Genomic DNA, 13,949 nt, shown 5'->3' on the forward strand with positions numbered 1-13,949 from the left:
GTGATTACATTTCAAAAGATTTATCAACTCAGTTCTCCAACCTCTTACAAAGTGAAAAATGTAAGATCTTAGATGTCCGTAGGACAGCAGGGTCTAATTACATTTACAGTAGCTTAATAATTATTGTAATGCCTAAAAGGATAAGTGATGTCATCAATGTGACAAGTCTTACCAACATTATTTAGAAAACAAACTTCATAAGATGCTGTGAAAATATATACATATATATACACATACATAAATACACATAAAATGTCATGTAGTCATGGCTAATTTCCTGGGAATGAGACTTTCCAAGGTGAGTTAGACTGGTTCTTTGGAAACAGACAATGTCTCGTAAATGAACATACTCAAAGTTTTGTCAACATGGTAGAACATGTTAGAGTTTCTTATTTGCTGACCTAGACTTTAAGAATCCAAGATTGCCTTATGCCATCGCACAAATCTGGAAAGTAACACTACTGGAGGGTAAAAATTATAATGGTTAAGTTCCATTTTTTTCCAAAAGAAATGAACACACTAAACATTATACAGAAAATATACTTTGACCCATTAATATATTTTACTAGTGACATTACTTAATTTGGTTACAAGTAGAATTTAGGAGAAAAAGAAAGTGATATTATTTACAAAATGACCCAAATCTAGTACGTTGGCCATTTGCCTTTTGGTTTAATTGCTAATTTGGTTTAAACGCAAATAAATCATAGCCCTAGAATACATGCATTTGATGTATGGGGAATAGATAAAATTATGACCTAAGACCCTCTTAGAAATAGGTAGATGGAAGATCAAGCTGCCAACCATAGAATGACTTCTGCTTCCTACAAATATGAAAATCATTATCTCCCTTAGAAATGAGGTGGCCCAGAACCGGGAATGTACTGGAGCCTGCTTGTACCTGCTCAAAAGAAACAGTAGGTGTGAACCCCTTGTGAATAGGGACTATCTTTTGCCTTATTTTTTTTTTTAATACTTAGCCTAGTATAATTTCTGGCACATAGTAGGCCCTTAATAATATTTATTGACTGACTGGTTGACCATGATTGGAGATATGGAAAAAAAAAAAAAGATGCCTGCGCTGAGGTTTGACTGGAAAAAGAGCCTGCCAAACTTTGATCAGAGAATTCAGAAGAGAATCAGGAAGATGTGGATTGCAGTGGAACAATGTCAGTACAATTTTTCTTTTTTTTTATTCATTATTTTTAGTTTTCAACATTCACTTCCACAAGATTTTGAGTTCCAAATTTTCTTCCCATCTTGTCCTTCTTCCCAGCCCAAGACAGTGTGCATTCTGAATACCCCTTCCCCTAATCTGCCCTTCCATCCCCCCCCTTCTCTTATGTCCTTCCCCTTCTATTTTCCTGAAGGTCAGGATAGATTTCTATGCCCAATTCCCTGTATATCTTATTTCCCAGTTGCATGTGAAAACAATTTTTAACCTTTGTTTTTTAAATCTTTGGGTTCCAAATTTTCTCCCTTCCTCCCTCCTCACCCACTGTCACTGAGAAGGCAAGCACTCGATACAGGTTATACATGTGTAGTCACACAAAACACTTACAGAATAGTCATGTTGTGGGAAATTAACTATATTTCCCTTCATCCTATCCTGCCCCCTGTTTATTTTATTCTCCCTTTTGACCCTGTCCCTCCTGGGAGGTGTTTGCTTCTGATTAACCCCTCCCCCAATCTGCCCTCCCCTCTATCATCCCCCCCAGTGATTTCTTATGCACTTCCTCTCTATTTTCCTGTAGGGTAAGATAGCTTTCTATACCCAATTGAGTATGTATGGTATTCCCTTCTTAGGCCAAATCTGATGAGAATAATATTCACTCATTCCCTTTCACCTTCCCCCACTTCCCCTCCACTGTAAAAGCCTTTTCTTATCTGTTTCATGTGAGATAATTTACCCCGTACTACCTCTCCCTTTGTCCTTCTTCCAGTATAATCCTCTCTCACTCCTTAATTTTGTTCTCCAGATATCACCCACTCATCTTCAACTCACCCTGTGCCCTCTCTTTATACACATTTTTTTTCTCCAACTACAGTAATACTGACAAAGGTCTCATGAGTTACAAATATCACCTTTCCATGTAGGAATGTAAACAGATCAAATTTAATAAGTCTGTTATGATTTCTTTTTCCTGTTTACCTCTTCTCTTGAGTCTTGTATTTGAAAGCCAAATTTTATAGTCACTGCTGGTCTTTTCATCAAGAATGCTTGAAAGTCCTTTATTTCACTGAATGTCTATTTTTTTCCCCCTGAAGGATTATACTCAGTTTTGCTGGGTAGGTGATTCTTGGCTGTAATCCTATCTCCTTTGCCCTATGGAATATTACATTCCAAGCCCTCTGGTCCCTTAATATAGTAGCTGCTAAATCTTGTGTTATCCTGATTGTGTCTCCACAATACTTGAATTATTTCTTTCTGGCTGCTTGAAATATTTTCTCCTTGACCTGGGAACTCTGGAATTTGCCTGCAATATTCCTAGGAGTTTTCCTTTGGGGATCTCTTTCAGGAGGTGATCAGTAGATTCTTTCAATTTCTATTTTACCCTCTGGTTGTAGAATATCAGGGCAGTTTTCCTTGATGATTTCATGATGATGTCTAGGCTCTTTTTTTTTTTTGATCATGGCTTTCAGGTAGTGCAATAATTTTTGAAATTACTGTCCTGGTTCTATTTTTCCAGGTCCATTGTTTTTCCAATGAGATATTTCACATTGTCTTTTATTTTTTCATTCTTTTGGCTTTGTTTTACAATGTCTTGATTTCTCATGAAGTCACTAGCTTCCAATTGCTCCATTCTAATTTTTAAGGAAGTATTTTCTTCAGAGAGCTTTTGGACTTTCTTTTCCATTTGGCCAGTTCTGCTTTTTAAGACATTTTTCTTCTCGCTGTTTTTTTGAACCTCTTTTGCCATTTGGGTTAGTCTACTTTTTAAGGTGTTATTTTCTTCAGTATATTTTTGGGTCTCCTCTCATGATTTTCTTGCATCTCTCTCATTTCTCTTCCCAGTTTTTCCTCTATTTCTCTTACTTGCTTCTCAAAATCCTTTTTGATCTCCTCCATGTGCTGGGACTGATTCATACTTTTCTTGGAGGCTTTCAATGTAGGAGTTTTGACTCTGTTGTCTTCTTCTGGTCATATGTTTTGATCTTCTTTGTCACCAAAGAAAGATTCTATCATCTGACTTTTTTACACAGTTTGCTCATGTTCCCAGCCAATTACTTGAATTCTAAACTCTTTGTTAAGGTAGGGGTCTGCTTCCAAGCTTGGGGGGTTTTGTGCAGCTATTTGCAGAGATACTTCTAGAGACCTGTAAATTTTCAGTTTTTCCAAGGTGGTGTGATCAAAGAAAGGCGAGGTGTTTACTCATTTCCTGGCTTGTGCTCTTGTCAGTGAGTGACCACAAGCACTCTTTTATGCCTTGGAACTGTGAGGAGGATTCTCTCTGCTTCACCACTACAAGCTCCACAACACCAGTGCTCCTCCTTGCCCCAGGATCACCACCCAGAACTGCAACCCAGATCCAAGCACAGGCTAAGCAAGAAATTCCTGCCTCAGCTCCATGAAAGAGATCCCTGCAATCCCCCTCTGATCAACCACTTGATTACTCCTCAGTCTGTGGGCTGAGAGCTCTGGAAGCAGTTACTACCTTGGGGATTGCGCCAGAACTGGGGCTGGGACCAAGCTCATCTCTCACTGAGATCCACCAGACCTTTCTTACTGACCTTTTAAATTGTCCTTGGTATTTGTGGATTAAGAAGTCTGAAAACTGCCACAGCTGCCCATGATTTTAGTCCCCTGAGGCCTGCTCCAATTTCACTGAGGCCTGTGCCACCACACTGAACTATGCTCCTTTCCCAGTCCAATGTGGTAGACCTTTCCAATCAACCATCCAGGTTTTTGTTGGGCTGGAAATTTGTTTCACTCTCCATTTTTGATGATTCTGCTGCTCTAGAATTTGTTTAGAGCCATTTTTATAGTTATTTGAAGGGGTTTGGGGGAGAAGACAAACAAGTCGCTGCTTTTCCTCTCCCATCTTGGCTTGGCCTACAATTTAAAAAAAAAAGTAGAAAAAAACTATTGCTTTTAAATGATGACTTTCTTTTAATTGGTGTTGTATTCAGGATGAACCATTTTATGGAAAATTAAGTAAAACTGCAGTGACAATAAGTCTTGGCTTTAATACATATACGTCCATTTATACCTACATGCATATATACATAAACACATACACACCAGAATGAAAATCTCTCAACTTTGAGATGTTAGTCCATCAATTAACCTTTATTATTAAGCCCTACTGTGTGCCAGACACTGTATTAAATTCTAGAAATAAAAAAGGAAAAACAAACAAAGAAAACCCAACAACACAAAAAACAGTCCCTGCTTTGAAAGAGCTCACTGATTAAAAGGAAGCATATTTTAAATCTAAAACTCCAAGGTAGTTCTTAAACATTATTTCTCTTTTGGGGCAATATATTCAAGTATACCCATTATTTCAAGATACATTTGGCATTACAGATGATATATAGAATTAGGCTGTGTAATATTGTTAACATTTGTTCCCTTGTAAATTATATGTATGCATTTGTTGGTAGTGTTAATTAATTATTATGACTTAAAGTATGTCTCTGATTTCTATTCACATAGAATACAATGGGGAAATATTTAAATTTTCATGATACTTTTTTCATATTTTCTCAATGTTTTAAATATTTCCTATTATTGTCACACATGTTCATTATTAGTTTTAATGGTCATTTTCATTATATTTATCTCCTAAGTGACAGAATAATTTTCTTCTGATGCTATTAGTAGATTCCAGCATACAGCAGAACTGTTTTGTCTGACACAGAACTTACATATTCCAAGAAAATATAATTGTTCTAAGCTTGAATCTCAAATCTCATGGGAATGTGCAATTAGCTAGATGAATAAATAACTTCAACACCAAGTTCCTAAATGCTAGGTGCCTGTGGTGGCCAAGTTCAGGTTTATTGCAGAACAGTTAGAGAAGGAAGGCTATTCAGCAGCCCTCTAGCAAGCACTTCCTTTTTTATGGTGTATGATAAATTAGTTTAATCATGACAAATCTGCACTAAATTCAATTTGGGCTTCATAAGAAGGCCTTCAATGACTTCATAGCAATAACACAAGTACAAATTTGCATTGGGGGGAAGAAGGAAATTTTTGGAACCATTTAACTATTATTATAGCCTCAAATTTTGTGTAACCAAATATAAAATAAGCAAATTTATTATCTTAGATAGTACTAGAAGGTATTCAAGTCTTCACTCAAATCACTAAAAGATAAAAGAAATAGTGGACCACTTTCTTTGACTTGCCAAACATCTTAAGGTATTTGTCTCTTCTATTTTCCCATGTTCCATATCAAAGCACTAAGAGAATATGAATCTAGTTTTGCATATTATGCCCTTGTTGTATTTTCATGTCTCACAGCAGTTTGTAAAATATGCATTATTTCACCTGTGTTGCAAGAACAGTTCCATACACATTTAGTCAGCTTCTTAAGACATAATCTCCCCTAAAGACCCAAACTGCTTACAAGTTTTACATCCTGTCAGTTAAATACATATTTTTTTGAATTGCATTGATAACATTTCTTTAAATAAAAGAGTTCTATGAACTAAATATTTTATGCCATTTTATAACCAACTGAAGGAATTTTATGAAGTTACTTAAAATTCTCTACTTTCTCAGTGGCTTTAACTGTCTATGGGGCTGTGGAGCAGTGCTTCCTGGACCAGACAAAGGTGACCTCCTAATTCTCCAACCAATGAATTAGAATCTAAGAGAGAATGAACTTCTGGGTCATAATCTTTTTTAATGACTTCTCTATATTGGAGCAAGATGCAGCCCTGTCTGTGCCACTTATTTGACACTTGGTATTGCCTACTTGTGCTGTTTATTTATTTTTATGTTTTTGACTTGGTATTGCCTACTTGTGCTGTTTATTAATTTTTATGTTTTTGACTTATCAACTAAGTTCTTTGAGGGCAGTTATCTCATCATAACTTATTTTCCTCCTTTCCCAGGTCTCATCATCCCTTGCACCAATAGATTCATGATAAAGACATGTTCATGGACAGAAAGAACAATAAATAGGAGGCTTCTTCTGCACATAATAAGTATCTGCTGTTTATTCCTGTTTTTTGTGCTCTGTGGGTAAAACAAGCCAATCAGACTGATTGTTCAGAAATGGTATCCATATTTTATAAGCAAGGAGAGGCTAGGCCTCTCAGAGAGCGGTTCTGGTAATTATATACATCAACAACATACAACTGACATTTTGGTTTCATCTTGGGAGTATCTTTAAACTAGTTAGATTTTGTCAAAAGTAAATCTTATTGTATTGATCACCTTATAATAAAGCAAATTCAACAATTTTTGAATAACCAATGTAGCATAGCAACTGTCCCACAAAAAATAAAACACAAAAGCTACTAACCTAACATCACAAAGTCAGTTAGTCAGTCAATAAACATTTATTAACTGCCTATTATGTTCCAGGCACTGGACTAAGAGCTGATGCTTCAAAGTATCATTTGACAGATTGTGTTCTACTTAGGAAAGACATTTCTGAAGGTATTAAATTAAACATTGACATAAATGAAAATAATCATTAAATCTTTCAGAATTTTAAAGTCCAGTTCTTTTCCCTAAAAATTTTTAGGCATTTCACATACATCTTGAGAAAATAGGTTAAGAATAGCAAGTGTATTCCTACAATTGAGAATAAATTCTCCTTTGCAGAGTTAACATGCAAAGAAGCACAATTTCCAATAAATTTTGGGGAAAAAAACCAATGACATTTACTTCAGACTTGCCAAGTACAGATTTATTTATTATTTAAAAGTACTATTTATTCAAACCCAAAATTTAATAACAAAAAAGGAATCAATGTGAAGAGCTACTTCTTCACATTAACTATGAGATAATGAATGATGAGATCAAGTAATAAAGCTATGAACAATCAAAAATATAAATCTTAATAGTTTCCCATCAAAATTATGTAAGCAGTTAAATTTTGTCCTCAATCAAAGTTCTACTCTGAGGCATAATCATGGTATGGGAATGAGACTGGATTCTCAAAGTCTTTGTCAGTGACACAGCAGCACTGAAAAATACTGCTAGGTTGAAGAAATGTTTGGCTTCTAGAGATTTTAATCTTTCCTGTTCTTTCCCCAAGAGCAAGAAGCAAATGCACTCTAAATTGTGTCTTCTAGGTTGTCAGGTAGATAGCACAGAGTTCTAGGACTTCAAATTCTGTTTCAGACACTTTCTTAGATACGTGATTCTAAACAAATCACCCTACTTTTTAAATTTCAGTTTCCTCATCTAGGAGATAATTATTATTGTAATAATAATTCTCACACTGTTTTTGGTAGAATCAAATGAGATATCAAGTTTAAAATGCTTTGCAAACCTGAAAATGCTATATAAATGCTAGCCACTATTACTATGTTGGAGAAATGAAAAGATAATCCATTCTTCACATTTAATAATACATATAAGAGTTTGAAAAAGGAATACTGTACAACTATATGAGTCCTGGTAGGATTTTGGCTACAGTTGTGGAATACAAATGTCATTGACATCTTTCCTAATACTGGGACAAATCTTTCCACTAGTTGCAATCTCCCATGTCTGTGGAGGATAGACAACACATGTTATAGTTTTTAGACTTAAAAAAACCATGATGTATCGCAGTTGTTATCAGTTTCTCAGCTTCTTGATCTAATTTAAGAAAATATTTTTTTTCTAAAACAAAGTTTAAAATTCTTGAACATCTTGATTTGGGGGACTGCAAGATTTTTGCAAGGACAAACCTATGCTATCTATGTGTTGTACCTCATCTTTGTCACATACCTATTATACAAAAATATCATTCCTGGAAGTGGGAGTAGAAAATCAATTGAAGAAGATCATCTATAAACATCATCATTATTTATAAAATTTAGCTCTTTGGGAGTTTGAGCAAGAGACCACATTAGTAAGGAATGTAAGAGTATCAAAGATTATAAATACTAATTATATTTTAAAGAAAAAAATGACGTTACTGTAATACAACTATATGCATGTGTATATATATATATATATATGTGCATATACATATGTATAATAAAATATTATTTGCATATACATATGTATAATAAAATAATATATGTTAACACTTAATACATCCATATTGGTTATAATAGATAACTATGTATGTAGTAACTTTATATGCTACTCTAATATAGGTTTTTTCCCCCTAATTCAGTTCATCTCAAGAAAAGAATCCACAGAAGCTTATTTGCACAATTAAGTGATAAGGATTGTTTTACCTCTCTAAACAACTTATTAAACAATGGATTGATTCAAACAGAATAGTTACACAATTCTCAATACTTTATATATTAAAGTGTCTTTCATTTTTATGATGAAACCAAGCAGACAGAGGGCAGGGAGTCAGAGACAGAATGTGACACATAGGTCTTACTAAGATTTAAATTTTTTTACTGATGGTCTCATGATGGGATATATATATACATATATACGCATGTATGTACATATGTATGTATACACACACATATCTATATCTATATATTTTGTCTAAGGAATAATCTAGCTAAGATGAAACAGCTTTACTATCGGATAGGTTGTAGGGCATTGTATTTTTGTTTTGTTTAGTTTTGCTATTGTTTTTGTTGCTGTTGTTCTTTTTTGTTTGTTTTTTTTTGGTCATAGCAACTTGCAGTGATGAATACCCAAAAGTTTTGGAGGATTTATGATCTATGCTGGTGGAAGGAGTTTTAGACTGATGAAATCATAGACCTTGGCTGAATTTAAGGAGTAACTGTCTACATATGCTAAATATTAGGGAACTATGTATTCAAATTAGGGAGGATAGGAAAGAAAAAAAAAAGAAGAGAGCTAGAAATAAGAGAGCTCCATAAGGACATACTTTGTGGAAAAACAAGAGATTATTCCTTCATCAGTCTTTATTGGCGTCAGAAAGGGTAGGGGGAAAACATACAGTTTCAATATAGGGTCATCTTTAAATAAGACAGCTGTTTACTGAAGATAGATATTTTCTTTCCATTTCAGTTCATATACAAACACACACACAAGTGAATGATAGAGGCATTTGTGTTCTAGTACTGTTCCTTTATCATACAAAGATGTACAAAAGGACATGTAAGGAATTGATCATCTTTTCCTTTTTTTCTGATGTGATGATTATGATGATGATGACAACTAGCATTTGTATCATGCTTTAAGGTTTATAAAATGATTTGAATATATTACCTCATATGCATAAGAGAAACCATATGTATATAGTGTACAATTATATATTTATATCTATCTAATCTAACTACAATGTAACACTTGAAAATGAAATGCAGAATCAATGTTATTACTCTCTTCTTAATTTCAATGTGTTCTTCTTTCCTTAGAGGGGCAGCACTTTTTAAGCAACCAATGTATTCCTTGTCCCCAAAATTAATATGATGAAATGTATTTTCAAAATAAGAAAAATAAAAACAAAACCAAAAATTATGCATATTCTGTTATTCCCTTAGAGCTACAAACCAAATGCACAAAGCCAAATTTTTTTTTTCGTAAATGTGGAACCAATAGAAAAGTGATCTCCTAGCCTTTCTTGATAGACATCAAACAAAAAAGAAAACACTGCTTACTGAAGCTAACAATTCTACATTTGGATAAATCTAATTGTTAAGAAATCTGCTTGGTTTTCTCTTGACATACACAGTAAATTGGATTCCTTGCAACGTTGTTTGATTTCATAGATCCTCCCTCTAGTGAAAAAAAAAATGAATCACTCATGCACTTGACAACACTTCAGATATTTGAGGTTTTAGGGGCAGATATCATATAAAGAGATTTTTTAAAATTTAATAACTTCAACACTAAATTAGCTCTTACAGGTTTTTAAAACACTTGTAAGTTTTAATAACCCGTTCCCAAGAATATTTAAAGAAAAAGAGAGGTGTTTTTGTTTTGTAATAATTCTTTAAGTTCAAAAATCATTCCTTGACTCTGAATTATACATTAGTTTGATGGCAATTCTCCAATTAATCTTCACCAAATAATGCTCATTCACAGTATCTGAAAAGATAAGAGGAATATAACCAATCCTGACCTGAAAGCCTTATCCTAGATGAATATGTTCTAACTCAGAACAAAATGATTTATCTTCCACAGGAATACTCTGAGGGTCAGTAACATATATGAATAAAGTTTTGATAGAGTTCAGTAGAAAGCCTACCATCCCAAAATGAAGCAGAGATAAAAAAAAAAAAAGACTACTGTAAACCTAAACTACTGTGACAGAGAACTAAGAGCTAAAAAAAAAAAAACCACAAAAAAAAAACCTCTTCAGGTAAACAGTATACTAAACGTAGTTCTGAACAGCATACATTGATCAGAGGAAGGAAATTTATGTTGGGTTCTGAATCATAGCTGTTCAGACTGTTATGTATTCTAGGAGCTATTGTAGTTCAATATTTGTATTTTATTCTTTATTTCCTGTAGTTGTATACTCCACTATTTTTAAAAGTGGTGTTGACCCATTTCTCTTCTTTTGCAGTCATGAAGTATTGTTATATTGGAGGCTTTGCTCATTGTAATGGACAAGTGGTAGTAGGATAACCCAACTCAAAAATATATATATTTGTGAGCTGGCCACTAAATTCAGCTTTGATACTGGATCCTGAGAAGCCTTAGAGCAGAATGGATTGGAAGGGAAAGTTTGTTGTTTGCTTTTTTTTTTTGAAGGGGGGAGCAATGGACCACTGAGTATAATGCCTTGAAAGTTTAATATGAGTTGACAATACATCATGAAAACTATGTCTGGCCCTGATCAATAATTTCATCAATGTGAAAATTTACCCCTGATGAAACTTCCTACACTAATGTTATTGATGACTTATATGTAACTTAGAGGTTTAGAAAATTTCCCAGAACACTGAATATTTAAATTTAGCTTTCCTGAGTTCTATATCCAGTCTGTGTCAGAGGCTGAACTTGTACCCACATCTGTCTGACTTGACAACAGGTCACGTGTCTACTATGACAGGTTGCATTTTTTATATAAAGCCATATTAATTTTTTAAATGTTTGTGATAATAGTTTCACTATGCTCCACCCATATGGTATGAACTTAAGGCCATACAACATTGTGGTTGACCTACTATGCATAATCTCCAGACTAAGAATATCTTTCCTATTATATGGTGTCCATCAATATAGTTCCCAGATCTAGAGGAGAATACTCCAGATGTGATTTCAGTAGGGCAGGACATACTGAGATTATTCAGAGCATATATTTCTTTTAGTCAATTACAAGATCTCAGTAGCTATCCTGACTGCCATGTTACCTTGCTAACTTGAGACTACCTTCTTACCTGACAATTTCATCTCTTTACTGTGAAGACTGAGGCCATTTACTATGAGTTCCTTTTTTTTCCCTCTTCTCTTCATCTCAAAAACATTTGGTGTCATCTTTTCTTCTCTTCTTCAATTTCCTAGTCTATGCTAATCGGGTTGCACTTCTGTTAAGGTCAATATCAAATATAAAAGATTGAGAGACAGATAGAAAGAAAGACAGGAAGGAAGACAGAAAGACAGACAGATATACAGAAAGGAAGGAAGGAAGGAAAAAAGGAAGGAGGAAGGAAGGAAGGAAGAAAGGAAGGAAAAAGGAAGGAAGGAAGGAAGGAAGGAAGGAAAGAAGTAAGGAAAAATAAAGGAAGAAGGAAATGAAGAAGGAAGAAAAAGAAAAAGAAAAGAAGATAAAGAAAGCAGAAATAGAGAAACAATATTTTATTCAGTAGTTACTACGAATTGGAGAATTGCTAAGTTTTGGGGACACAAATCAAAGCAAAAAGAAATGGTCCCTTTCTTCAAAGAGCTTACATTACAGTGGTGAAAAGAAAACAAAAGGGGGCTGAAAAAATAAGGGGTATTGCTGGTGAGTATATGGAGATGTCCCGAATGTAAGGAATGGAAACAGGAGTGATGTGATCATGGACAGATACCTCATGAAATGATGATCTCAGTTAGGGATTAAACAATCAAAAGAGAGGGCCACAATATGAGAGGGCTTAATATAGCCTTGATTGCTCCTCCCATCTTAATGAGATTCCACACTCAATATACACTACATCTTCAATCCTTTAATCTATCTATTCCTTCTTTAATGATTCCAAAGATCCAAACCTGTCAAAAAATAAAGTCATTGAACTCTATAATCCCATCAAAATATCATTCCTTAACTCTTCAACATTTTCTGAGTACAATTTTTAACAAAGCCTTTTATAATAATTTTTTTCTACTTCATTTTTCACTCCTCAACATTTTATAATCTTGGTTCTGACCTCATTACTCCTCTGAAATTGCTCTCCCCACAGCTTGAAGTAATTCTCTTAAATGTCAGATTTGGTGATGGTCTTTTCTCCGTTCTCATCCATCTCAACATTTCTGCTCCATTTTAAAATATTGAACTTTTCTTCCTGTTGGATATTATTTTCTGTCTTGGTTTTGATGATATTTTTCCTCTGTTTTATTTTGTTTTGCAAAAAAAATTGTTTTGTTTCTCATCACTCACCATCAACTGAAGGAAAAAATCCAGTGACAGGCATATTGAATTAAGCTAAGTGCATTTTCACATTAGATCCCTCCCTCCCTCTCTCTCTCTCTCTCTCTCTCTCTCTCTCTCTCTCTCTCTCTCTCTCTCTCTCTCATACATATACTTATACATCTTTCTATCTTTCCACTTTTCTTTCTGGCTGATCGAGTATTTTTTTTTTAACTTGGAAGCTCTAGATTTGAGTTACAATAGTCTTGGCCAGTTCCATTTTGGGGTTCCTTCCAGGAGGTGGAAGAATATATAATTACACATAATGTGTTTTCTTTTTCACTCTGATTTTTTTCCTCCTTTAACAGAAGGAAGTTAAGATGATTCACCACTATTCCACTGGAATCTAGAACTGTGGTTTGTGATACTGATCAGATTTCCTAAGTTTTTCAAAGTTGGTTGAATTCACATTATTGTTGTCTCAATATAAATTATTTTCTTGGTTTATTAACCTTTATTCCATATCAGTTCATGTAAGTCTTCCTGAGTTTCTCTGAAATAATTTCCATCATTCCTTATGGCAAAATAATATTCTATGACATTTACATACTAGAAGTTGCCCAGTCATTCCAGGATTGATGAGCACATCCTCAGTTTCCTTTTTTTTTTTTGCAACTACAAAAAAGAGTTACAAATAAGAAAAAATAAAACTGGGAGCTGTTTTATGAAAAAAAAATAAAGTAGTTAAATTATTGTTTAATTTGATTTTTAAATATAAAGAACACCAACTTATTAATAGGAAAAATGAAAAGGGTGAATGTACCACAAATGAAATTCAAAGTTATTAGGAGCTATTTTACCCAATTATATGCCAGAAAAACTAAAAAATAAGAGAAATTGATATTTACAAAAACATAAACTTCCCAGGTTAACAGAAGAGGAAAAAGATACTTAAATACTACTATCCCAGGAAGAACTATCAATGAGTTTCCTAAGAAAAAATCCTCAGGACCAGATGGAATTACCAATGAATTCTACCAAACATTTAAATAACAATTAATCATAATGCTATATAAACTATTTGAAAAAATAAGTAAAGAAGGAGTCTTTCTAAATCCCTTTTATGACACAAACATGGTTTTGGTTTTAATACCTAAAACAGGGAAAACAAAAGCAAAGAAAGAAAATTATAGATTAATTCCCTTAATGAATATCAGTGGAATAAATAAATAAAATACTGGCAAGGAGAATGCAGAAATATATCAAAAAATATTTTGATGGGCAGTATTGAAGGGCTGGTTCAGTATTAGATAAAACTATCAGTGTAATTGTCTATAT

Source organism: Phascolarctos cinereus, unplaced genomic scaffold (genome assembly GCF_003287225.1).
Source record: "Phascolarctos cinereus isolate Bilbo 61053 unplaced genomic scaffold, phaCin_HiC Scaffold_4;HRSCAF=312, whole genome shotgun sequence".
Lineage (NCBI taxonomy): Eukaryota > Metazoa > Chordata > Mammalia > Diprotodontia > Phascolarctidae > Phascolarctos > Phascolarctos cinereus.